This window comes from Pseudorca crassidens, chromosome 12 (genome assembly GCF_039906515.1).
Source record: "Pseudorca crassidens isolate mPseCra1 chromosome 12, mPseCra1.hap1, whole genome shotgun sequence".
In the NCBI taxonomy this organism is placed as follows: Eukaryota; Metazoa; Chordata; class Mammalia; order Artiodactyla; family Delphinidae; genus Pseudorca; species Pseudorca crassidens.
This window is the reverse complement of record NC_090307.1, coordinates 70,921,792-70,949,459: the sequence shown is the minus strand read 5'-3', so window position 1 is coordinate 70,949,459 and position 27,668 is coordinate 70,921,792. Positions and strand designations below refer to the sequence as shown.

Below are 27,668 nucleotides of genomic sequence, written 5' to 3'. Positions count from 1 at the left end.
TCTACAGCCCTCTTGTATAGCCACCATAACAAAATGTATGAATTCCTCATGCCAGGAATTCTCTAAAGGAAAACCTATCACAGAAAAAGAAAAAAAGGACCAGCCATTTTTAGAATTAATGAAGTACAAACTGTATAAGTAATATGAAAAAAAAAAAAGAACTGAGTTGGCTATGGGGCTTCTAAAATAAGGTCTCAAGTGGTTTTATTTCATTATGTATATTCAATACTCTATAAACTGTCTACAGATGTGAAAATTATAGTAAATATGTTCTGCAGTCTTAATTGCTAAACGATTACAAAGTAACTAAACAAGAGGTGGCATGCTGCCCTGTGGTTTTATTCTTCTCTTTCCGGAGAGCAGCGAAATCATAGTCTTCTCTGACACAACAGGTTTCTATGGTTACACGAGACGTAAATATATTATATGTCCTGTGCGACGTGAAAGGACCAGGCAGGCACGCTGTGTGTGCGGCAGACCCCCAGAGGGAGAGCACTCATGTAGATGGCACTCCACAGCTAGCTAAATATTTGTTTCCAGGTTTACAACAGGGTAGGAGCAGGAGTAAAAGCTGGTGGTGCTAGAGAGACTATCTACAGAGCTTGGTGGATGTATAGGCATGTTGGTCACAAAGAAACGCAAAGAATGAAACGGCTTCTGCTGTGTCAGGCATGAGAGGCAGGCCTTAGTGAGCCGTGGGAGGCAGAGGCTTTATCCACCGCCCCTCTGGATGAGGGTAGCCTATCTTCTCCCATGGGGCATCTGCGCAGAATCTACATGGATCCAAATTATTCTGCTGGTGGTCTGCTTTTCTTCTTTTTTTTTTTTAACTTAAAGAAGCATAACTCGATAGTGGCTGCTGAGAAACCAAATAAGAAAAGTCGTTTCCATTCAAGATAGGATAGGGTTGAGAACTGCCACCTCTGAATCCAGGATTTACTACGTGTATCATGAAAAGTGATGAACTGCAATAATCTCCATCATTAAGACTGAGGGTGGAATACTGGAAACTCCAAATTCAAAGACCAAGGATAATAACAGCTTAGATTTCTCCAGAGCTATTTTTATTGCATAAATTGTGAAGCAATGCTAAATGGAGAAATGCTGTTGCCCACTGAGCAGAATCCCTAAGACCGTGAACTATGGTCTCTCCCTGCTTAACCCTGAAGTGTTTCACAGATCACCTGCTCTCAACTGTACATACTCCAAGGGGCCCTGGAATCCAGGAAAGCAGTTACTGGGGTAGCTACGTTTCTTTTTTATTTTTTAGTGATGAGAAAAGAAAAGGAAGGATAGGCAAAAAAATCCCTAGGACAAAAAGAGGCAAGCTCTTCTGGAGAGACAGTTTTTACCTGAAGAAAGTCCTCATTGGTACCTTTTGGAGAAAAAAGTAATGCCTCTTGGTGGACAGTTTTGCTTTTAAGGTTTTTAGAATACATTAAACAATTCTTTTAAATGTAAATATAATCTGATGCTTGTTAGCCAGAGGAAGGCTTATAGAAACCCCAGTTAAAGGGGATGATCTGAGTTAGGAAAATAGCATATGGACCCCTTTAGGAGAAGAAGGGGGCACATATGCTGGGTATCTGGCCCTCCCAGAGAGAAAGTAAGGAGGCTAGTTTCCTCAGCTGTCTTCCAGGATCCAGAAACGTGGCAAAGGCAGGAATGGAGAAGGAATGATGAGATGGACCAAAGTGAAGGCTCTGGTGATCCCAGGATGGGCCCACACGCAGAGCACTTGCTGAAACAAGGCCTCCTAATGAGTAGCTTGGATTGATTTGAAGACAAGGAAACATCAGGCTGAGGCTGTGTTAAAGGTCCCTCCTGGGTTTTGGGCCATTTCAGCTGGCTTCCATCTATACCAAACACAATGCAAAACCAATACTTCCAGGCTGAAATATAGGGTTCCAAATGGGTTATTTGGATTTCATTTAAAAATCAGGGTTTGAGCCTGTCTTTGGCCCAAATAAAAGGAGGAGGAGGTCAGAACCAGATCAAGGATGCAATAAGGCTGTTACAAAGGACAGAGCAGAGAGGGTAATGGCTTCCAACCAGTCCACTAGCCGTCTTGACCCTTTTAAGTCATGGGATAATCCTGGTGAGCAGCCGGCACCCCACTGTGGGCTCCCCTCCAGCACACATCTGCTGCCAGCACCAATCCCCAGCTCAGGTCACTCTACATCCTTGGAATGTTCCTCCCTCTCTTTGGACAACTTACATCTCTCCCCACCGACAAACTCTGCTTAATATTTACCTCCTCCATGAAGGCACTCCCACTGACTAATCCCAATTGGCTTTAGACCCTTTCATCTAAATTTAGTATTCAAGGGTTTGATTACATAAAATCTAAGATCACTTGCAGCTCTAAAATGTTATCCATAGTTTAACAGAATAGCTGAAAAAACAGCCATAGTGCTCTTTTACCATAGTAAAGAGAGGGTCCCTGTCTTTGAGTCCAGTGGGGTTTCTGGAGTGCTATCCTGCAGCAGATCTGGGCTGGGCTCATACAATTGCATCAGTGTGTTTGGAGACGTTCAGCAAGTCTGACGGTGCATAAAAGCAATGATAAATCAATGTGCTTACCAGACAGTGCTGAGTTAAAAGAGCAGTGAAAAAAAGGTAATGTCTATTCTTTCATACATTCAACAAACATTTGCTGAGCCCCTTCCATGTGGAGACAAAATAGGGAGTTAATACAGACACTGTCCCTGCCTTTCTAGTCAGGGAGAGACACATAAGTGACTACACAACAACAGTCCTGGGTAACAACTGCACAGAGGGACACTCAAAACTACACTCTGAGTCCTCAAGAAGCTATGGAATGATTAGTGAAGAGATAAGATAGATATACAGAGAGCAACTCTACACGTGTGAGACAAAATGGGATTGAAAGAAATGGTCTGCAAGTGCCAGTGGTCTTTGGAAAACAGGAAAAAGAGGCATGGTGCTGTAGACTTAGAGAAGGTAAGCCCCTTGAAGGACACCGAGGATTTAGATGAGAGGAAAGAAAAGCAAAGGATGATAGACCTTTGTTGCGTGTCTACCATAGATTAGGGGCTGTGCTAGGAACTTCCTGGACACTCTCATTTTAAGGCTCACAACAACTCTGTGAAGTAGAGATCATAATCCCCATTTTACAGATGTGAAAAGTGAGTCTAAAGAATGTTAAACAACTTGTCTAAAATGGCATAGTTAGTAAGCAGTGAGGCCAAGATTTGACTAAGTTTAATGCTTTTCCATCTCCCCATCCACCCTCTCTCCCTCTTTCCCCATCATCACTATTTACCCATGCAAATCCTGCCTATCCAACACCCGTCTGTCACTTATCCGGTCATCCCTAGACCCCACTCACATTCTTTTTCCCATTGGCAACTGTTCTAATGTGTTTGTTGTATATCATTTTGCCTGAATTTCTTCCCCCAAATCTGGATGTAGGTATTTTAATCATGTTAATAATATTGTATTATATACTTCCTCCTCTTTCTCATTTTTCCACTCTATTTTTAAGATCCATATGTCCATGCTTCACTTCTACATTTTCCCAAAATTTCATCATGAAAGAATTAAACATATAGAAAAGTTGAAAGAATTTTATAGTGAATACCTAAATACTTACTGCCTAGATGATTTTATCATTAACATTTTAGTAAAATTTCTTGATCACATATCTATTCAATGATTTTTCTCTCTTTCCATTCATCAATTCATTTTGTATTTTGGATGCAATTCAAAATAAATTTACAGACTTCAATTAAAGTTCCCCTCAATACTTCAGAAGGCATATTATTAGCTAGAGTACAATTATTTGTTTACAGTTTTTAATGTGAAATTTATATGTAGTAAAGGAATAAAAACAATTACATGAAATGAACTACACAGATCTTCATTATGGATTCAGTGAGTTCTGACAAAGGCATGCACTTGTGTTCAAAAACCCGATCAAGATACAGAACATTACTTTCACCCCAGAAATTTCCCTCATGATTCTTCCTAGTCAATCTTTGCCCTCCCCACCCCAGAGGCAGCTGCTGTTCTGATTTTTTTCCACCATAGTTTAATTAAACCTGTTCTACAACTTCATATAAATAGAATAATATATATCGAGATTATATATATATATACACTCTTCTGTATAAGGCTCCTTTCACTTAGAGTATTTCTGAGATTCATCCATGCTGTTATTTGTACTTGCAGTTTGTTACTTTTTATTGCTGGGTACCATTCCATTGTATGACTACAGCACAGTTTGCTTAATCGTTCTCCTATTGACAGACACTGAAACTGTTTCTAGTTTGGAGATATTATAAATAAAGCTGCTGATAATATTCACGAAGAATTCTCTTTGTGAACATATATTTTCATTTCTCTTGGGTAAATATCTAGGAGTGAAATTGCTGGCTCATAGGGTAGGTATATGTTTAGTTTCGTAAAAACTGTTAGAACTTTTTCCAGAGTGATTATATAGTTACAGTAGCTCCAATAATACTTGAGTGTTCCTGTTGCTCTATATCCTCACCAACATTTGTGTTGTCAGTCTTTTAAATTTTATCCATTTTGGTGGGAATGTAGTGGTATCCTCTTGTGATTTAAACTACATTTCCTCAAAAACTAATGATGTTAAAAAAAATTTTTTTTGATGTGCACACTGCCATTCATATAACTTTTTGTGTGTAAAATTGTAGGGTTTTTCTTAAGTATTTAATAGAATTAATCAGTGAAACCATCCAAGCTTTAAGTGAGTTTGTTGTTGTCGTTAAACGGTTTTTTATTGAATTAAATTTCACTAATAGATGTAGGTCTATTCATATTTTGTTTCACCTACTGTTGGTTTCCATAAAATGCATTTTTCAATGAATTCTTCCATTTCATCTTAGTTGCAGAATTAATTGGTATGAAGTTGTTCCTAATCTTCTTTTATCCTTTTATTGTCCATAAGATCTGCAGCAACAATGCTTCTTTCAGCTCTTACATCCATAATCCATGTTCTCTCTCTTCTTAGCCAGTCTCACCAGAGGTTTCTGCACTGTTTGCTCTTCTCAAAGAAGCAAGTTTTAGTTTTGTGAACCTTTCTATATCATTTTTATGCTTTCTGCTTTCACTGATTCTGCTTTTATCCTTGTTATTTCCTTCTTTCTACTGTGCTCTTCTTTTTCTAGCTTCTTTAGGTGTAAACATAGGTCACTGATTTTACATTTCTCTTTTTCTAATATAAACATTTAAAGCTATAAATTTCCCTCCATGTATGTTTAGCTACGTATTGTAAATTTTGATATATTTATTTTCATTATTATTTATTAGAAATATTTTTAAATTTCCTTTTTGTTTTCTTCTCTGACCTATAAATTATTCAGAAATATGTTTAATTTCCAAATATCTGAGGTCAGAACACATACTCTATATAATATTTCAATCATCTTTTAATTTGCTGAGATTTGTTTTATGGTCTACCTCGTTGAATGTGCCATAGGCACTTGAAAAGAATATGTACAGGCAGACCTTGGAGATATTGCAGGTTCAGTTCCAGACCACCGCAATAAAGGAAATATCTCAATAAAGTGACTCACATAAATGTTTTGGTTTCCCAGTGCATATAAAAGTTATGTTTACACTACACTGTAGTCTATTAAGTGTGCAATAGCATTATATCTAAACAATGTCCATACCTTAGTTAAAAAATACTTTATTGCTAAAAAATACCAACCATTGTCTGAGGCTTCAGTGAGTGGTAATCTTTTTGCTGGTGGAGGGTCTTGCCTCGACATTGATGGCTGCTGACTGATCAGGGTGGTGGTTATTGAAAGTTGGGATGGCCGTGGCAACTACTTAAAATAAGACAATGCTTCAAAACAATTATAATAGTGACATCAAAGATCACTGATCACAGATTACCACAACAAACAGTAATGAAAAAGTGTGAAATATTGCTGAGAATTACCAAAATGTGACATAGAGACACAAAGTGAGCAAATGCTGTTGGAAAAATGACGTGCTCAACGCAGGGTTGCCACAAACCTTCAGTTTGTAAAAAATACAATATCTGTGAAGTGCAATAAAGCAAAATGCAATAAAATAAGGCTTGCCTATATTCTTCAGTTTGGGGATGTAGTGTTCTACACATATAATTAAGTCAAGATGATTGGTGTTTTTGTATCACCTATGGTTTTTTTGGTTTTTGTTTTTTTCTAATTGTTCTAGCAATAAAAAGGGGTGTTAAAATTGCCAAATACAATTGCAGAAATGTCTGTTTCTCCCTTTAATTCTGTTAAATTTTGCTTCATGTAATTTGAAACTTTGTCATTATGATTACATTTATGATCTTTATGTGTTTTGGGTCAATTGATCCTTTTATAATTAAGAAATATCCCTCTTTATCTTTGGTCCTACTCTGTCCTGAAGTCTATTTTACCTGACTGAAGGCACTTCATCCTTCTTTACGCTTACTTTTTGCATGGTATATCTTTTTCCATGCATTTACTTTCAATCTATTTATAAATAGCAGATATTTCAGTTCTGCTTTTTTAAAAAGCTATTTGACAATGTCTGTCCTTTAATTGATGCATTTAATTCCTTAATATTTAATGAAAGTACTAATATGTTGGATTTAAACCTAGCATTTTATTATTTTCTGTTTGTTCCCTGTGGGTTTTTTTCTGCCTTTCCTCCTTTCCTACCTCCTTTAGGATTACCTGAATGTTTTCTAGAATTCCATTTTAATCTATATTGGCTTTTTACTCTGACATCATTTGTCGTGTACAGTGGTTGTGTGGGGATTAGAACATGTATCCTTAACTTTTCAAAGTATCACACAACTGGTCCATTGAACACCATCTCCCACTTTCACTGTATAATTGTGATATGTATAGCAGCTATATTCATTATGCATACCATAGGACAATATGATTTTTTTGTTTATTTTATATATAGTCTTATGCACTTTTTTAAAAATAAGGGAAAACTAGGTCTTGTTTTTACCCATTTATTTTCCATTTTTGACGTTCTTCTTTCTTCCTGAAGATTCAAGTTTCCACCCAACACTAACCTTTCAACTGGAAGAGCTTCTTTTAGTACTTCCTATAGTACAGGTCTTCTGATTATCAATATTCAACTTTAAAAAAAAATCTGAAAACATATTTATTTTGCCTTAATTCTTGAAATATTTCTTTTGCTGTTCCTAACATTCTGGATCAATGATTTCTTCCTTCAGCATTTTAAAGATGTCATTCCAATGTCTTCTGCCCTCCATCCTTTTGGATGAGAAATCCACATCACTCAAATCACTGTTCCCTTCCATGCAGTGTGTTGACTTGCTCTAGCTACTTTCAGAATTTTCTCTATCTTATTTACAAAAGTAAATATCTTATTTATTTTGCTTGGGGTTCTCTGAGATTCTTGAATTTTTAAATGTATGTCTTTCACCAAATTTGGGAATGTTTTTCTTCAAATATTTTTTCTACCTCATTCTCTCTCTCTCCTTTTTTTCTTGGACCCTAATTACAGGCATGTTAGATCTTTTGGTATTATTCCACAGATCTGTGAGGCTCTATTCTTTTTTTTCTCCAATCTATTTTATCTCTCTTTTCTTAGGATTAGATACTTTCTATTGATCTATCTCCAAGTTCAATCTTTCCTTTGTCAACTCCAATCTGTTAAGCCCATCCAGTGAGTTTTAAAGTTTAGATATTATATTTTTCAGTTTTAGAATTTCCATTGTATTCTTTTAAAAAGTTTCTCACTCTGCTAAATTATATTTCTATATTTTGTTTTATATATTTTGCTTTATATGTATATTTGAAATATACTCGATAATATATTTTTATATATTTTATATACTTAAATATAATATTATTCTTATATTTTCATTCACTGTAAGCATAGTTTATTTAACATTATAAATGCTTTGAAAACTTTGCTAATTCCAACATCTGAGTCAGCTCAGGGTTGACATCAGTTGACTCTCTTTTCTCTTAAAACTGAGTTATATTTTCCTGGTTCTTTGTATGTCAAAATTGTTTTCAGTGTATCCAGGGTATTGTGAAAGCTATGTTGTGAATTCTGTTACATTCCTCTAAAGAGTGTTGATTTTATTTTTTTTTAAAGCAGGCAATTCACTTGATTGGATTCAAATTAAAAATTCTGTCTCCTGAGTGGCAGTTCAAATCTCAGTTCAGTTCTTCTATCTTTAGACAAAATCTGTCCTGTGCATTTGCAGTTCAGGGGTCAGCCAGAGATGGGGCAGAGTTTATAAACAGGCTGTAGTTGCCCTGGGTACTGTCATCCAGTTCTTCAGACCAGAAGGGTGTCATGTTTCACTGGAGTTCTAAATGCCAAATGTGGCTGCTGACTGTGGTCTGACCTTATGCTAAAAGCCATACACATGGGCCTCTGTGCCATCCCTTTCTTCCAAGTTATGACTCCTCTCCGGAATCCGTATGCCTCTGTTCACTCTCAGTACCTTCAGGTACTTGGTATTTTCCTTCCCCACAATTTTGGTTGCTGTTTGTGGGAGGAGCTTATTTTACCATACTGGAAGTGGAACCACTGCAACTGCAGTATCCACTGCTGCGCTCAATGCCACGGCGCACTCCCACTGCACTTGCCCAACCCTCTACAGTGATGGATGCTCAGGCTGACTCCAACTCCCCATCAACACAAACGACACAGTCCAGGGCCCTTTCTCCCATATGTCTCTGTGGTGGGAAGGCATCTGGACGGAGATACCTTCACATCCTGGATGTGAATCTGGTACGTGAGGAGGAAGAGACAAGAATAGCACAGCTGAGAGGAGGCTGAGTAAGAGCTGGAGTGGGGACCCATGCAAGAATGGGTCTCTGCAGCCTCCACCAGGGGAGCAGCAGGATAGCCATGGTTCAGGAGGGCTCTTGTGCCCACAGAGAGTTTGTTGTCTCGGATTGCACAGAGACTGGGTGCAATTTTTTGGTGTCCTTTTTTCCGCACACATTTGACAGGATGTGAACCAGGAGAAGCATGGTTGGCAGGGTTGGACATGGAGGTGAAAGGACAGACATGGGCTTATTACTTTTCCTGTGGACAAGGGAGGGGTATAGTAGTGACGGCCGCTTTAAATTTAGTTTGCAAGGCTGCTTCTCAGAAGACTGGAGATGAAGGAGTGGAAGGAATGTACTAGAACTCCATGTCTGCGGGTTTGGTGTCTTGGGAGGCTCATGGTATCACTGACACACAAATCAGAGGGAAAGGGATGACTTCAGTCTTGGATGGAGTCTCTAAATAACCTCCCGGGCCCCTCTAACTTCAAACCTCTCTGATTCCATGTTTCCGAGTGTGGTTTTATGATCATGTTATGTTCTGAAGCTCATTTGTGTTACTTCTATGCCTTCAACTTGATGGTAACATCCTGAAAGCAGGAAGCAAGCTTTTACTTCTTTAATATTCTATGGTATTTTAAACTAGAGCTTGACACTTGAATTTTTATCATCTTTTAATAACTGCTAATAATCAAGACCCATGTTCATTTGCTGGATCTTTAAATAAATAAAATATCTGGGGCTTCCCTGGCAGTACAGTGGTTAAGAATCTGACTGCCAATTCAGGGGACACGGGTTGGAGCTCTGGTCCAGGAAGATCCCACATGTCCCAGAGCAACTAAGCCCATGTGCCACAACTACTGAGCCTGTGCTCTAGAGCCCGCGAGCCACAACTATTGAAGCCCACGCACCACAACTACTGAAGCCCGCACGCCTAGAGCCTGCGCACCGCAACGAAGAGTAACCCCCACTCGCCGCAACTAGAGAAAGCCCACGTGCAGCAACAAAGACCCAATGCAGCCAAAAATAAAATAAATTAAAAATTAAAAAAAAAATAAATAAAAATCTGTATTATGGAGATAATAATCATTTCTGCTCTGGCCACCCAATCTGGGGATGCAGCACTTCATGGCAGAAATAGACACAAACTGGATTTGAATTCCAGTTCTACCACTTTCAAGTTGTATAACCACTGGCAGTTTACTTCATCTCTCTGTGTCTCAGTTTCCTCAACTGTAAAATGGGTGAATACCAGGCATTAAATATATGGCAATAAATGGCATACATAAGGCACCCAGCATAACGCTAAAAGAGAGGAGGGCTCAGAGACTAGTTACAATGAAATAGTTTTCTTAGTATAGGTCTTTAATAACCCTTCACAATATTGCTTGTTCGAATATTTTATTGAAAGCAAGAGACAAAGTATTTCTAAAATCACAGCAGATTCCATTACAACTCAAAATATACAGTAATGGAGAATCCATGCCCCTAAAATCAGGCTTGCAACACTGGACAGAAGTATGAACACAAGGGGAATCATCTCTAATCTAATTCTGCCACCGATCAGCTATAAGACACAATGACAAGCACTTACTTTCTCTTCACCGAAGTTTTGTGAACTGTAAAATGGGAATAATAATACCTGCTCTTATCTGTTTTCTAGATTGTAATAAGGGTAAAATGAGACATGGAATAAAAATATTTCACTGCTATAAAATGTCATGTAAAATTAATATTTTATTGTTAAACAGGCCTAATTACACCCCTCCCCCAAATAGCTTCATATACTTTCAATATCAGCTATATGTTCAGAATGAAGGTGGCAAAGTAGTTTTACCACACCTATGGTCAAACACTATCACTGCCCTCAAGAAGCAAGAGACAGGGACTTCCCTTGTGGTCCAGTGGTTAAGACTCAACGTTCCCAATGCAGGGGCCCGGGTTCGATCCCTGGTCAGGAAACTAGATCCCACATGCATGCCACAACTAAGAGTCTGCATGCCACAACTAAGACCTGGCGCAGCCAAATAAATAAATGAATATTTAAAATAAATAAATAAATAAAACTAATTCATGCTTAAAGAAAAAAAAAGAAACAGCAAGAGACAGACCTATCAAAAGTAAATGGGTGAGATTTTCTCTGGGAAGGTACCCGGGAAACTGGAACACTGGCAACTCTGAGGAGGAGACTTAGGTCGTGAGAAAAAGAGATGGGAGGGAGACTGTTCACCATTTTCTCTTTTGAACCCTAGAATTTTGTACCAAGTACTAGTTATTCAAAAACTAAAATAAAAATGTGAATAGGGGATACATTTAAGAGAGCTATCAATGCATCAGTGCATCATTTTGATACATTACACACAAGAATGTGTGGCCTTCCCTATCGCATCCAGAAACCAACAACGCCTCTGGTATTCCAACCAGGCCACCCCCCTTGCACGGCGTCTTGGCAGCAGCTGCTAAACCTCACGAGGCCAGCCAGGACGGACTCTGACCACACTGGGTATTTCCTTTCAGTGATTATGGACACACGTTCTCTTCCCAAAGTGGCATATGCAAGGGTAATTATACTTCCCACCAAGATGAGATTCTTCCAAAGAAGGAAGTGAAAACCCGTGGATGCCGAAGAAAGTACTGGTTCCTCTGTCGCAGTACACAGTCTACATACTTAGCCCTCCACTGACTTAGCATATGCTCCGAGGTCACTGAGAATCTGTGACCGAGGCGAGCTGACATTCTTTCCAGACTGCTCTGCCATATAACATTATTATTCTTCATAAAATTATCGGGCCAACAAGGGTCAGGCATGCTAACTGTGATCATTTTTCATTTAAGAAACACCCTATAAGGCCAAAATAATTTAAGAAAACATGTTTTCTATGGTTAAACTGAGGACGAATGAGCTCCTTTGACAGCTGTGCTGCTGCAGTGTTTAAAGACAGCTCAAGCCTCACAGCCTCATCTGCCCTTCAGAAAACGGAGACCATTTCTTCCTACTGTCTTCTTTTTTTATTTTTACTGACACCATGGCAAAAGTATTCAACTTTAATTCTAATAGCGAATAGGGTAAAAAGAGCATTTGATACCATTTCATATTGCAGGCTGTCACGGAGTCAGGCCCTGGCCCTGGGTTTAAAGAGAAGGGATTTTGGTTTGGACTATGCACAGCTAAAACCTTGCTTGTCCCCTGAACATTTACCCAAGATAGGCTATTTTCTGCCAACACAATCAAAGACATTACCAGGAAATGTACATATTTTATACTTGACTTACTCTTACGGCATTTGCTGGACCAAATCAGAATATTAATTTTCTGGTTTTCTCTAGAACTAGAAAGTGGGGCTTCTCCCTTGTATGTACAATATTTCTAGGTTGAAGGCAGATGCTCAACATGACTTTTAACTGTCCAGGAGGTTTTCAAATGGTTCTCTTTTCCCCTAAAATAACAGACCATGTAGAATATTTAACCCAAGAGCCTCAGAGAGAACAGGGCAAAATGATCTTGAGTTCTCCTTGGACAATTTGGACCATGTGCCTTTCTCAAACGCGAACCTCCTGCCCTGGCTTTGGAGTGACACCACCCTCCATGGCCACACAGCATCTGGCCCCTTCACACCTCTCCAGCCTGTTTCTAGGGGTGTTTGGGTCAAAGTTCTCCCTGTACTTGATATTCCAACTGTGCTGCCCTCCTTGCTTCTTCCTGCATGTGGCAGCTGTCCCAAATCCCAAACCTCAGCTTGTGCTGCACACTCCACCTGGGTTTCACACTGCCTTGCCGGCCTGGCAAAAACTCACTGCATCGCCAATGCAGCTCAAGCAGCACCTCCTCCAGGAAGCCTCTCCTGACTAAGCCCTCCTGGAGGCACAAGTGGCTCCTGTGACCTCTGTGTGCCTCTCCCACTTCTCTCATAAGTGACAGTGGCAACTACATGAAGGCTTCTTATGTGCCCAGCTCTCTCCTGCTGTTTTTCAGGCATTATCATTTTATTGTTACAAAAAGTCCATGAGATTAAATTGCTTGCCAAAGATCATGCAACTATAAGTGGCAGAATCCAAACAGGGCATATTTGTTTATCATCTCTCTCCTTTTAGATTGAGAGCTCCTTACTGCAGGAAATCTATTGGTTTCATCTCTGCAACCCCAATACACAGCAGACAACCAGACACATAGTATACATTGGACAAATGTTTGCTGAATGAATGAATGTCTCAATAATTGGATTTCTCACAAATTAGAGTGACTGCATTATCTCTTGTAATATGAAATACTGAAAATTCCAACTTCAAGAAAATAAAAGACTTGAAAATTGGGGGGCAGGTAAACTTGGTGTCCACCAGAAGATGAATGACCTTTGTGAAACTTTCATCTGTGCTTTTGAGTGTCTCTATTCATGACACCCACAAACCTACTGGCCTGTGAACTCCTAAGGACAGGAAACGTGTCTTTTCTCTGAATTCTTGGGGCCTGATACAGTAACTGGCATTATGGGGATACTAAGCAAATAGCTGTTGAACAAATAAACGGATAAAAAATTTCAAACTCTATTTGAAAGGCTAAATTACTCAGAAAAAATGCTTCTAAAACTGTCCACACTATATTAATTGCAAACCCTTCAGAGCTGTTCTTTTAACTAGAGTTGCATCACACTAAGTGACATCTCCTTCCTTCCTTCCTTCCTTCCTTCCTCCCTCCCTCCCTCCCTCCCTTCCTCCCGGCCATGCCACGCGGATTGCAGTATCTTAGTTCTCTGACCAGGCATCAAACCCATGTCCCCGGCAGTGGAAGCACAGAGTCCTAACCACTGGACAGCCGGGGAATTCCCTGCTGCCTGTTTCTTATCCCACTTTGTTTTCTGTTTGTTTGGTTTTTGTTGTTGTTGTTGTTTTGGCCACACCTCACGGCATGTGGGATCTTAGTTCCCTAACCAGGGAACGAACCCACGCCCCCTGCATTGGAAGCACAGAGTCTTAACCACTGGACTGCCAGGGAAGTCCCTCTTATCCCACTTTGATTTATGCGGCTTCAGATTTATCCTGGAACCCACATGCCCAAGCCATGTAGAAGTTAAGTAGATCAGTTTATTCATATACTATTGACTTAAATTTAGCTCATCTGAAAGCTTAGTGTTACACAGAAAATAATTCAGAACTTCAGTATTACAGCTCAAATTCCATCTCTATAAATACTGTTACAAATCCCAGGCAATGCCCATCTGTCTCAAACATAGGAAAACTTCTATTACAATCAGAGACTTTGCATGAACCTTGGCAAATCTAACAAAAGCTTATCCACGGTAAATACTTGCCTCTTGAGAGAGACAAATGGCTCTGTTGGAAAGAGCAATAGACTGGAACCTGGAGGCCTGGGTTCAAGTTCCGACTTTATCCTTTAGCTTTGTGACCTTGGATAAGTCAGTCTTTGAGGCTCAACTTCCCTGTCCCAAAAAGAGGTATCCTAATAGCTGTCCTTCCTATCTCCAAGGGCTACTGTAAAGATTATCTGAAGAATATATGTGAAGATGCCTGGTAGATGTTATATAAAGTCCACCTACAGAACAGGTGGTATTATTATTGTTAGAGCTGATACCTCATTCCATTCTGGGCTTGTACACACTTACTTCTCTCCTCTCCTCTAGTCCCTGTGGACAAAGGGTTTAAACCTCTGAAGTCTCTATTTCCTTATAGCTGTTTCTTTCTTTCAAATGAAGTCAAATATACAACAGATGCAAGTCTGTTTCAAGGTTGAGCTAAAATCACCAAAGCAATTATTTAGGGAGAGTTCAGGGAACTGTATGTAAGATTAAACAATCACTTTAATGTTTGAATGGAAACTAGGTAAATTCTCAAGGACTGCTGAATTACTTCTTTCATGATACGGCTTGATATGCACTCTTTTCATTTTAAGAAATACCTTGGGTAATGAAGGATTTATTTTTTGAAAATATTCTTTAAGCCAAAGGACTTTTATTTCTCAGTGAGAAACCATTCTCCTTGCTTTCAAATTCACCTTAGTAAGATTGTTTAAATGCTGTGTTGGATTGCACTGTGACAGAATATTTCTCTACTTTTTCATCTTGTATATTTTTCTACATTTCCCTCTGCTCCATTTTACTGCTGAGACCAATGAGACTGGAGAATACCCAGTACTTGGAGACTCAATGGAAGTTTCCAAAAGGGGAGGAGACAAGTGTACCAAAATCTCCAAAGGGACAGCAAAAGTCTGGAAAGGCAGTGAATGGGTCATTTTCTGTCTGTCTTTTTCTCATCCTCAAACAAAATCATTTGAAAACGCAATTCTAGAGCCCCAGGAGGTATAGCACTCTGATTCTGAGAAACCCTTTCTAAGGCCCACATCTGAGTTCCAGTTCTACCATTTAACTAGCTGTGAACCCCCGACAATTCCTTGAATGGCTCTGAGTTTCTTTAGGCTTTCTGCTATGTAAAATGGGACCACAATCACCACCTCAGAGGATGTCGCAAACATCTAGCAAAGTATGTATGCCTGTGTCTGGCACATGGCTGCTATCAGCCACAGAGGCCATTTCTCTCTTCTTTCCCAAAAGAAGCAAGCTGAGTGGTTCTAACAGGGAGTCAGAGTTAAAACATGAGCATTAACTTGGCATAACAGAGCACTCAGCAAGGCGTTGTATGCATCCTGGCTTGTCAATATTATTTAGCAGTGTAAGATGAAATCAAAGTTGCATGCACGTACTGGAAAATCCTACCTGCCATGGGAAACTGAAACAATTCGTATTTTACAGAACCTGGATTCTCTTGCCTATTTGACTAATTTTCAAAGATAAGTTAGACAAACAGCTTTTTTCTCCTTGTAAATGTCTTCCAACTATAATTCTCTATCCTTCTAAACTTAGCCATTTCCAACATTCAAAAACACTGTAATCCAAAGTCCTTACTCACTATAAACTCTGTAGAGTTTTTCTCTCCAGGACTTAAAAGTCAACATTGGACTAAAGGAGGAGGAAGCAGACAAGAAGAAAAATAATAATAAAGCATTCCCTTATGCTTGATTGAAAGAAAGGTTGTATACACACACACACACACATACAGTCCCCCCCTGCCTTTTTTTTTTTTTCTCATTTCACTCTAGTATTAAGTCCAGTTTGCTCAATCTGTGTCCTTCTTTGGAAATTTTTTTTTCTCGTGTGTAGCCAGATCAATTCCAGCATTGATGGGAAACTTTCCTAACTTCAGCATTAACATAACTATGAATTGACAGTGTTTATATGGGAGAAAAAAAAGGTAGGTCCATTTCATTTAGTCATTCAATGACTATTTCCTGAGAGCTGACCACGTTCCAGGTACTGTACTGATGGTGGATCAGACAACCCAATCCCTCCACTCAATGGACTTCTAGTCTGGTGAGAGAGAGAGACATTACAAAATGAACTCCATACAATAAATAATACTGTGATTAGGGCAGCCAAGAATGAAACCTACAAGGTGCTGAGATAGAAGGAAACAGTAGAAACCCACAACACTAAAACTACACAGACCTAACAAATAGCTTTTTTGGAAACCCCAAAAAGCTGTCTTAGTTCTCTACAGGGATGTGGCACCCAAGTCTGGAGTGGCTAGCTAAATCAATGGCTAGGAAATCAATGTTGTATATCACTCGGTCTTTCCATTTAATCTTCTCAAGAAAGGCCGTCTCCAACCTTGAGGTGATAATCAATACAAGACACACACAGTGTCAACCTCATCAGTCTAAATTAGTAAATGTATATATTAACTTATAGTGAGATCTTAAAGTTATTCCATGGCTCTATCATTTCTTGGATGGGATGTGTCAATCCAACTTCTAGTTTTAGGTGGAAGCATCCACTGTTGCTTGATCCACCTGTGAGGCTGGAGATGAGGACACAGAAAATGAACTGAAGCCCATATCAGTGACAGGCTCGCAGGAGGCCCTGGAGCGGAGGCAGGGAGGGGACGAGGGCAGGACAGCTACGGGCCGACTCCGGAGATGAGAAGGGACCCAGTCCCTCTGAAAAGCAGGAAGCTTCTATGAGGGCTGCCAGAAAATGAAGTGTTATTTCCTGATGTCTCTAATTAGCAGGGGGATGAGCAGCACACACAGGAATAAAGGAAAAGACTAGTTTACGATGATAAATTTGTCTCCATCAGACAGTATGTTTTTGGAAGTGGCAGGTCCTTAAATCAATTCTGCCACTCCCTGTTTATTAACGGTGACTCCTCACTGCATTAGCATAAGTCTATCAAAAGCCAGCAAAGAACATCTCATTACTTTTGAAGCCTTAACTAGTTTAATGTGTTACTGAGACTCACATGAGTTTCATGTGCTGGCCTAGGGGCCAAGTTTTGTAATGTGGATGTTAGTTCAAAGTCTGCACTAATTATCTGATCTGGGTAAGTCCACCTCTTTGAGTGTTGAGGGTAATATTGTGCTTTCACAGGGGTAGAAGTGGGAAGAAAAGGGCTACAGCAACATGAGAAGTAACTATGAAACATGCTCTCACTTGTGTCATGCTTTGCTACATTGATGATGCCACACTGACCTTACATTAAGGATGCTATACTGACCATGTGCTCAGGGGAAGCAGTCCTCCCAGCCCCCAGCAGTTTGTTCTCTCCCTCCTTTACTCATTCACTCATCCAGGGAACATTCATTGAGGGCCTCTTAGGTACCAGGCACTGTTAAGAGCTGGAGTGTAGAGATAAGACACGATCACTAGACACGATCACTATTCAGGGACATCACCATTGGGACTGAACCAATTTGTCCTATTTAATTCTAGTTACCCAACTAGCATACATCAGAGTTCTATGTACTATGTGCCCAGACTTTTCTAAATCCTGGTTGAGAGTAGAGACAAGGGGAAAGCCCCAGCACGTATCCCCTACCTTGTCCTCTCCCTTAATACTTTCCCCCACTTTGGCTTCTACCCACCTGTGCAAGCAAATCCTGCCTTTAATGTGTGCTTAAGACCTCCAGGAAAAGCGATGCCCCGGGAGACAGAACTCCAGGGGATCCCACAATGGCAGAAGAAGACAGTAATTGCAAATTCAGGGGAATGTGCATGGTGTGGAGGTGGTGGGGGACAAACTGGCCCCTGTGGGAACAGAGGGTTGACTCCAGGAGCTGGAGTGGGATGAGCCGTATGGAACAATGGGGCCTGATGACCAATTCATCTCAGGGACTCCTTGGCCACCAGCATTCCCTGTAGGCTATGATGTGTGCAGGAGCAGTCAGATGACAGTGGAGCTTTTGGAAAACTTCTCAATCAGCAGAGGGCCAGGAGAACTGAAGGAGGAGGAGGCGGAGGCAGGAGGCAGACAGCCAGGCTGGTAGCGTGGACATGTTCTTATAAGAGCCTGGCCCAGAGCAGAAGAGAAGAAAGGGGGATTCTAGAAGCAAATGGGTAAGATCAGAGCTAGTGACAGATTACATAAACAGCAATGAAGGGGAGGGAAATTTAAGGACACATGATTCAAAGGCCTCAAAATTAAGGAATTTGGGGGGAAAAGATGGAGACTTTAAAATAAATAGGAAAAACTGGAAATAAAGGTGAAGTAGATTGGGGTGCTACCTGAGAAAAGGTATGACTTTGGATGTGCTGAGCCTGAGGTGATTTCCAGGGGACCTGCTTGTATACAGGGGGAAGGTCAAGCCTAGAAATCAAGTGAGACACTGGGCCAGGCATGCACATCTGTGTCCGTGAGGAAGACTACATTTCCAAGGGAAAGCCCAGTAACCAAGTGTGAGCGAGGGGAAATGCCCACAGTGTCAGAGCAAGAGGAAGATGAGAAGCCATCAGAGGAGACGGAGGAGCACTTGCACACCTGGGTGTGCGCTGTGTTCAGAAGGGAGAGAGAGAAGCAGAAAGTGGTCCACATCAGAAGCTGCAGGGAACAGGAGCATGAAGCCTGAGAGAACATCATCCCCGTCTCTCCCCAGTCTCCAGGGGTGGTAGGAGTGGGGGGCTGGGCCACTGTTCAGCACACAGTCACTTCGGGAGAGACTCCCATCCATCGCTGTCCCGCTTGGTACGTGACTTGCTTTAGCCAATGGAACAGGAGTGAGCGGTGAGCAGGGCTTTAAATGTGCCTGATTGTTTTGCTTGGTCTCTTGTGATCCTGACTTCTGCTCTGAGTGTTGTCTGGTCACCACCAGTCACAGAAAGACGAGACACAGGGACCTAAGCCCAACAGCCTGCCTAAAGCAGAACCACCCCAGCTGACCTGCAGACCCAGAGCAAGGAATACATGTTTGTGGTATAAGTCTCTGAAATTTTGAGGTGCTACATGGCATTACTAGAGGAAAACCTCACCAGCACAGTGTGAGTTGTGGGTCTGACACGGTAAAATGTGCTCCTTTAAGGACGGCACCTCTCCAGGGCCTCCTTACCACTGTGCTCAAATGATAAAAGTACAAAGGGATGAAAACAATACCTATTTTAGCCAGTTCAAAGAGGAACGTGGTGGCTATACTGAGGCTATTTTCCCAAAGCAAGATAAGTCAAGAGTTATATATTAAATGTCTTAAATATTGATTGTTAGATAAAGCTACACAGAATCAATCAGAAAGAAAAGGCCAGGGAATTTCACTGGGGCAAAGGGCAGGATGTACAAAGTCAGAGATATTGAGATTTGATTAGTTCAAAGAATTTTTATAAAATTGGTTACGGCAACAGCCAGCCAAGGTTGATGTGGACCTGAGGGGAAGCAGTGACTGGATTGGTCAGTGGATTCACCCCACCCCTTCTCCCCCAGCCCTTGTTCCAACAGAAATGTTGTTCCAAGCTTTGGGACCATGAACAAAGGATCTGGGGCAAGACATAAAAGTGTCTGGTGTCCAATAGTGCCCTTGCCAGGGCTCCATGACACCCACCAGAGGGGCCCCTGCCCTGTGGCCCAGGTTGCCGAAGTGTCAGCCCCTGGCCCAGGGAAGCCCAAGCCATTCACAGTTCCAGGCCCGGGGGCCCCAGACTTGCTCAATGACAGGCACAAACGGTTTTCCCTGTATCACCACTGTCTGCTTTTTGTCTTCAGGCTGATTCTACCATTCACCAGATTATCCCTCCCATGAATAATGGGAAAACTCATATCTAGCAATTTCAAGAACTCTGCTTTTAAAAAGTGCATGAGAAATACAAAAGGGGATTCAACTTAGGCTATTTCAGAGGTCATACAGAAAGACCAGCTACACTTATCCTTCTCGCTAAGCTGCTGAATTACACTAAGAAGCTTACCAGAGCCTTCTGTACTCATTTTGTACTCAGCTCTTTGGAAGGAATCCAAATTCAGGAATCAGGGGCATAAGACCAGAGTCTACAGAGCATTCCACTCATTTCTGCAGCTGTGTCTCTTCAAGTGCTCTAATCCCTAACCTGGCATCATCTTTTTTTTCCCCTCAAACAGATACAGCTGAGCCTGAGCGAGTCACCTCAGAGATAAGGCCTGCCCTTTGGAACTGAGCCGTGTCACAAGAAGACAGGACATAAGAGATTCAGCCAGGCAAACCCACCCTATCAGAAAGGGAGCCGGACTTGGTATCTTACAAGAAAAAGGTGGGCCTCTGGAGGCAGCAGCTGAGCAGCTGTGACGTAGAGACTACAATTCCTGCAGCAAATGATGGGAGCCCTCCTCTTGCAACAACCACTCATCACCTGAACGCCTTGGCCCTTTCCTTCCTCCGTGCCCTTGCTGGGTGAGGAACTGCCTCTGCCTGTGATGGCTCCTCTCACTCTTCAGGGCCCAGCTCAAATGTCACCTCCCAGGAAACCTCTTAAACTACTGCCTTGCCCCCAAGTAGGCAGATCAAGGCATGGCCTACTTTTTTAGACCTTTATCATAGCATTTTGCACATGGTGGATTGATAATTTACACATCTGTTGCATGTTCCACACTGTGAGCTACTGTAAGGCCAAGAATTCCTGCCATTATTCATGCATATATTTCCAGGCTCAGGACCAGCTCTGGCACAGACTGACTACATGCTCATAATATATTTTCAAAATGGCACTACCCTAATTTAGAATGCAATCGGAAACTCTTTGTTTTGAAGGACAAAATAAATGCCCCAAAATATTATATCCACTTTTATTCCACAGAATTCTGAAAAAAAATTTGGGGTAAAAATATTTGATTTGTAAAATAAAACCTTACTAGTTTGGATTAATTGGGAGGTCAGCCTTGATTAGCAATTTGCCAGAATTAGAAAATATTGTAAATATAGTGGGGTTTTTTTTAATGAATTTATTTTTGCTGCATTGGGTCTTCGTTGCTGCACATGAGCTTTCTCTAGTTGCGGCGAGCAGGGGCTACTCTTTGTTGCGGTGCACAGGCTTCTTCTCATTGCAGTGGCTTCTCTTGTTGCGGAGCACGGGCTCTAGCACGTGCAGGCTTCAGTAGTTCTGGTTCACAGGCTCTAAAGCGCAGGCTCAGTAGTTGTGGTGCACAAACTTAGTTGCTCCACGGCATGTGGGATTTTCCCGGACCAGGGCTCAAACCTGTGTCCCCTGCATTGGCAGGCGGATTCTTAACCACTGCGCCACCAGGGAAGTCCCGTAAATATAGTTTTAAACTTTCAAAGGCGCACTGTTATTTAAAATAAACCAACGATGTAGCAATGACCAGTGCTTGGGTACTTGCTTAAAAGAACAGATACAAATAATTTAAGTCAGTTTATCAAGTATCCATTTATACCCACTAAATGTGTCCTAGTTGCAATCTTGCTTTTGCAATTCATTTGTTTAAAAAAAAACAGTTTTTTTTTTTCCTCTTTTAGTGGAGATGGAGGGTGGGAAATCTCTTTGGAACTGAATTAATCATAATCTTTGGTTCATCATTGATCAATGAACAGCCTGTTTTCATGTATTTGTTGAGTAATTTTTAATAATGTAATAAGTACTCACAAACCCACCAGCCAAAACAAAAAACAGAGAATAACTGACATCTAATCATTTGTTGCCTCCCCCAGAACCCATCCTCCCCTTCCCAGACTAAGGCTACTGCCATCCCAAATCCCATGGCCATCATTCCCTACCTGTCCTTTCCACACAAGTTTTATTGCATCTAGCTATATTCCTAAAAGTATTTTTTTATTTGATTTAACTCTATCAAAAGGATGTCATCCTATAGGTAGTATTTTGGGACCTACTTTTTCACTTAACATTATACTTCTAAGATTTAGGCACATTTTGGGGTTCACTATGACTCATCTCTTTTGTCTGCTGCCTAATATTCCATTTGGGGACTAACTGCTCATCCATTCTCTCACTGATGGCATGTGGGGGTTTCCAGGACTTTGCTATCGTTTACAGTGAAGCTCTGAAAATTCTTGCTCACGTACAAGATCCTCTCTTGGATATCACACCTAAGGTGTGTACCTGGGTCAAAGGGTATGCAAATACGCAGCTCAGAAGGTGATGCCAAACCATCTTCCAATGCATCATGCCCATTTACTTTCTTCCCAGCCACATATAATATACCCTGTGGACCCACATCTCCTCCAACACTTGGGATTGTCAGACTTGTTAACAGTTGCCCTGTGTTATCAGGCTAGAACCAACTGCAGTCATCAGCATTTATGAATTGGTGCAATCTAAATTAATACGTGTTTTGAAATAAGAAAATACATTTGATTATAAAAATAACTTTCACTGTAGAAAATTTAGCAATATAGAAAAGCACCAAAAGAAAAAAATCGTTAACAGCTATAGTTTATCAAGGTTTCATATTCATTTACAATGAAGGAATATTTACCCTATTATCAGGGCAGTCTACAATTGCAATTTATTTAGAACCCCCGAGGAAGCACACCTTTCAGACCAGACCTACCACTGAACACGGCCCTGCTAGTGTTCTAACCAGTCAGCTTAGCTTCCCCAAAGTGCCACTGCGCCATCCCAGGTGCCCAGGAAGCAGCAAGACTCTGGCTAAATATCAGAATTAAAAGTTGAAGATGTGCTCTGAAATTCATAACATCTCTCTTATGGGAGTTTCGTATTCTATACGGTGGCTTCAATCTATGCTTCTTTTGATCAGGGAAGAAGGGACTGGAGGTTCTTATTAAACACTTAATAAAAGCAGTTCTTTTATTTTAAATCCATTTTCAGAAACTCCTTTGTAGCACTGTACTTCCTTTTAGCAGCAAGATGCCGTTAAGGACAGCAAAAATGGTCTGCAGAATAACAAGGATATGGCCAGACTGTGGGTAATTGAATGAAGGTGTTCCCCCAGGCACCAAGACTCAATTTCTAGGGGCACACTGTGTACTTTACATCCACAAGAAAAAGAGAATCAGTGAGCCAGCCCAGCATAAGCACAGAGTCTGCTCACAGCACACCTTCTGGTGACTAAATTTCAAATTCACTGATGTCTCACTGTGGGCCAGGCACTGTGTTAGACAGTGAGAATTCAGAGAGAAGGACACTGCACCTGCTCTCCATGGCATCACCATCTGCTTGGGAAGACACACAAATCAGGTGATTATGAAACAAGGAAGAATGAAATAATTGCTATTGGTAGCGACCACAGAGAACAGCAAAGACTGATTTAGACTTACAGGGATTGGGTGGTCCTGATAGAAAGAGTGTGAGATTTGAACAGGGATCTAAAGGGAGATTAGACTGTCTGCAGGAAAAGTAGAAGGACAGTTCTGGGAGAAGGGAGAAGTACTTCATTCACAGAATCAGTTGGCTGTTCACACAAACTTTTAATAAACATCTACTATGTTGCAGGACTGCCTGAGGGCCTGGGTATGAAGAGGTGAATAAACCTGACAGTGAAGCTTCTGAAAGTCCTTTTTGAGGAGCTATCATTTAAGTAGGAACTTGAAGGATGAGAAGGAACCAGTCATGCCAAGAGCCGTGGACAGAACTTTACAGAGAGAAGGAAGGGCATGTACAAAACTTTAAGATGGGAAAGCCCTTGATTTACCCTAGGCAGTGAATGGAGGCTGGGGCAGCCACAGGGAGATGCCAAACTGAAGAACTAGAGGTGTCATTCAAGGGACAGACAGAAGCCAGATCACATGGGCTTACAGGCCAGTGTGAGGAATGTGAGCTGGAGTCTGAAGACCATCAGAACCTTTGAAGGGATAAAGTGTGATGGGGGAGCTCTGGGATGGGTGGGAAAAAAAGGAAACACAGTCCCAATACATCTATGAAAGGTCACTCTGACTGAAGGGGACTGGAAGGCCGTGAGAGGGAGCAGAAAGGGCAGAGGGGAGGTAGCAGCAGTGGTTCAGGGAGAACTTTGACCCAAAAACCCCTAGAAACAGGCTGGAGAGTTTCGAAGGGGCCAGATGCTGTATGGCCATGGAGGGTGGTGTCACCCCACAGCCAGGGGCAGGAGGTTTGCATTTGAGAAAGACACATGGTCCAAACTGTCTAAGGAGAACTCAAGATCTGCTAATGTGGTGCATTAGAGTGACTGATTTGGGGGAGAAATAGTTGGCCTTTAGATATATTAGACTAGAGATACCTGGAAAATACCGAGACAGCTTTGGTTAGTGGGCAGCTGCAGCTACAGATCCAGAGGTTAAACATGCCTGAGCTAGAGTGGAGGGGGGAGTCACAGGGTACATTTAGAGAACAGAGAGGAAGGTGTGGTAGCTGGAGCATGGCGCTCACGAAGAGGCAAGAACAGAAAAGAAACCCAGATTGCCCTCCTGCAACTAGATTGTGGTGTCAGGCTCCAAAACCTGGATTTTATTCTCTGTAAGTTGAAATTACAGAAAGGCTTCTTTTTTTCTCTTTGAACTGCAGAGTTGTTTATACATGGCTATTTATTTTTGACTTTAAAAATAATACATGTTCATTGTTAAAAAACTGAAAATAAGGAAAAGTACAAAGAATAAAATACCAAGCATCTATAATTCCATCATCCACCTGTAATTGCCCCTAACACTATGGGCTATTTCCTTCCAAGGACTTTTTCTTACTTTTCATATCAGTATTTTGTATATATTACAAAATTTGAATTATACTATATACAATAATTCTAATCTTATTTTTTCACTTACTATTTTGTCACAAATATTTGACTATGTGCTTAAAAATTCTCTGTAAACATGTTTTTAATTGCAACATAATATTATATTGATATAAATAATATTACATTGATATAAAATAATTTAACATTCAATAATTATGGATATTTCAGTTGTTTTCTTCTATAATATATAGAACTATTATAAATATTCCTATGTATACATCTTTACTCCATTTCTAAAATGAGAATTTTGGGGTCGAAAGGCCCATTTTTAAGATTTCTCATACTATTGGCAAATTATTTTTAGAAAGGCTAAACCAATTTATATCCCTAGAGTATGAGACTGTTCACTGCATCCACACTTTAAAAATATTTACTAATTTTACAGATGAAAAATAATTTAGCTGTCATTGAAATGTTTTCTTGAAACTGAGGCAGAAGCCAGTCTCACAAAAAACTCCACTTTAGTGAATTCAAACCATGCCACTAAAGTATTCAGTTTTAATATCATAATCAAGAACTTGAGTTTAAGTTCACAAAAGATGAACCAATTTCTAATAAGACTAGTCCAAAGCAACAGAAAAGACCTCACTTCTGCCTTTCAAACTGGGGATCGAAGCTACTGAGGGCAGCCCTCCAAATTCATCCTGAGCGTCAAGCCACTCAACATCCTAGAGACCTCTGAGGACTCATCCCAACTTGTGAGCTTTCTGTACAAGGTAGAGAGGAAAAGATTAAGGGAAAAGATAAAACAGAAGCAAGTTACAGTGCTTCCTCTCTCCCTGCCATTGAAGAAGAGCTGAACTATAACCCAAAAGTCATTTTTTTAATTCAGAAGGCACCAGGAAGCAAACTTAGTCAACCTCCAGTATCATATAAAAGAACTGCTGAGGGCTTCCCTGATGGCCCAGTGGTTGAGAGTCCGCCTGCCGATGCAGGGGACACGGGTTCGTGCCCCGGTCCGGGAAGATCCCACATGCCGCGGAGCGGCTGGGCCCGTGAGCCATGGTCATTGAGCCTGTGCGTCCGGAGCCTGTGCTCCGCAATGGGGGAGGCTGCGACAGTGAGAGGCCCGCATACCACACACACAAAAAAAAAAGAACTGCTGAGGCACCATGGTTTGGAGTTAAACCATGGTGTCCAACAGGAGGGGTGCTGGGAAGAGTCAAAGGGTAACCCCCTTCCTTCTCATGATGAATTTTAACCTAGGTACATGAAAATTGGGATCAAGAGAAATCTGTATTTTCACACAGACTGAGCCCTCTCAGTGGTTTGTGTGGACTGCAATGCCCTGGCTGTGGCCACCACGCTGAAGTAAGAGAGAAGCGCACCTCTACACGGGCAGGGTTTCAGATGGCAGGTATCGCACACCCGGGTCCCTTCACAATTTCATCTCAGTTCAAGCTCTGGACTGTGGCCTTACAAGCTTGAAAACCTGCTGTTGTTAATGTGCTCAAAGAGGCTTTGCCTCTTGGGAGCTCATTTTCATTAACCAAGGTCATAGAGTGGTACAAACCAGAATGCCAGTTTGTTAGGTACATTTTATATCTGCAAGTATATGTCATGAGAAACCAAATGATAACCAGAAAGCAGAGGCCTGAACAAGGGAAGGGACGGGGATAGCCTGAGAGGTCTCCTCCTGCAGACCTTGCACATCCTGCCTGGGGTGGCCGTCATTTACTTTACTTCTCATCATCCTTCTGAGCTCAGCTCAAAAACCCCCTCCTCAAGGAAGCCTCCCCAACTTCCAGTATAGGTTTCCCCACCCCTGCTTATACATTTTCACTACGCCCTGAATTTTCATTTAAATACTTACAATGATTTTCATTACAAGACTGTATATGCTCTGTGTCTACTTTCTTTCAGTTCCCTGAGAGCAGGAGCTATTCCTGCCTCATTCATCACTCTTTCCCCCATCTCTAGTAGACACAGCATATAGCAGACACTCAAATATTTGTAGAAGGAAGGGAAGGCAGGAAGGATGAGAGCATAATGACAGCAAAGTCCACCACAAGAACAGCCTTCCAATGGGACTTGGAGTCCCTTAGCCAAGATTCTCTCCCCCTTTTCACAGTGTCAGAAATGGGCACTGCTACAGTCTGCCCTGCTTTTGCTCCCTTTTTTTGTGTTTCTACTGCTGGCCATCCCCTCCCCTCTAACACTCGCTTTGGATATGCAATACCTTTGATCAGGTTACAGATTAGTCAGCCTAGCCTAAGCGCCTTTCTGTCTGCTGAAGCAGTTCTGTGTACCCCTGGCCTAACCTATTTTATGGTCATTTATAATTAAATCTCAGGGAGTAGCCTTACTTTCCAAGTTCGTGGGGTTCCCACACTGTGAAGCCCCTGTGAACACCACACCATTACCCAGTGTTAAGGATAGGGATGCTCCAGGACGCACGGCAGCCGTGGGAGAAATAGGACAACAGTGTGTGCATGTGGCTGACGCCTGTTCATGCTTCATAAAAACAGAAGCTAGAGATGACATTCTTACATGCTTTGGCTATTGTCTCAAGTATGATATTAATTTTGATAATTAAAAGCAGAACAAGCACCGGCCCGGGAGTCTGGGTGAGATCTAGATTGTTTTGATCCCAGCTCTGACACTCACTGTCGGCAAGTCCCATTTCGGTGCCGAATAAGGAGCTGGCCTAGATGACCACCAGAGCCCCTTCCTGCCTTGACATTCCATTATCGAATGGTTACTTTTCATCTAAGAGCTTATCTTAGACTTCATAAACACCCAAAGATCAATCCAGCTGCTGGCAATGACTACCACACACTCGGGGAGTCTGAGTTAAGCATCTCTAAAGAAATCACAGCGATATCTTAGGATTTTCATGATTACAAAAGAAATCATTCAAGAGAAAAGCAGATGTCCTTGGGACCTGACACCAGTTCACACAGC

At 41.3% G+C, this 27,668-nt stretch overlaps 1 protein-coding gene across 4 annotated transcripts in view; it reads right to left on the bottom strand.

Annotated features, from left to right (window-relative positions):
• Nucleotides 1–27,668, bottom strand: part of TTC28 (tetratricopeptide repeat domain 28) — a 594,638-nt gene that overhangs the window by 65,879 nt on the left and 501,091 nt on the right. The gene's annotated exons all lie outside the window — the stretch shown is intronic.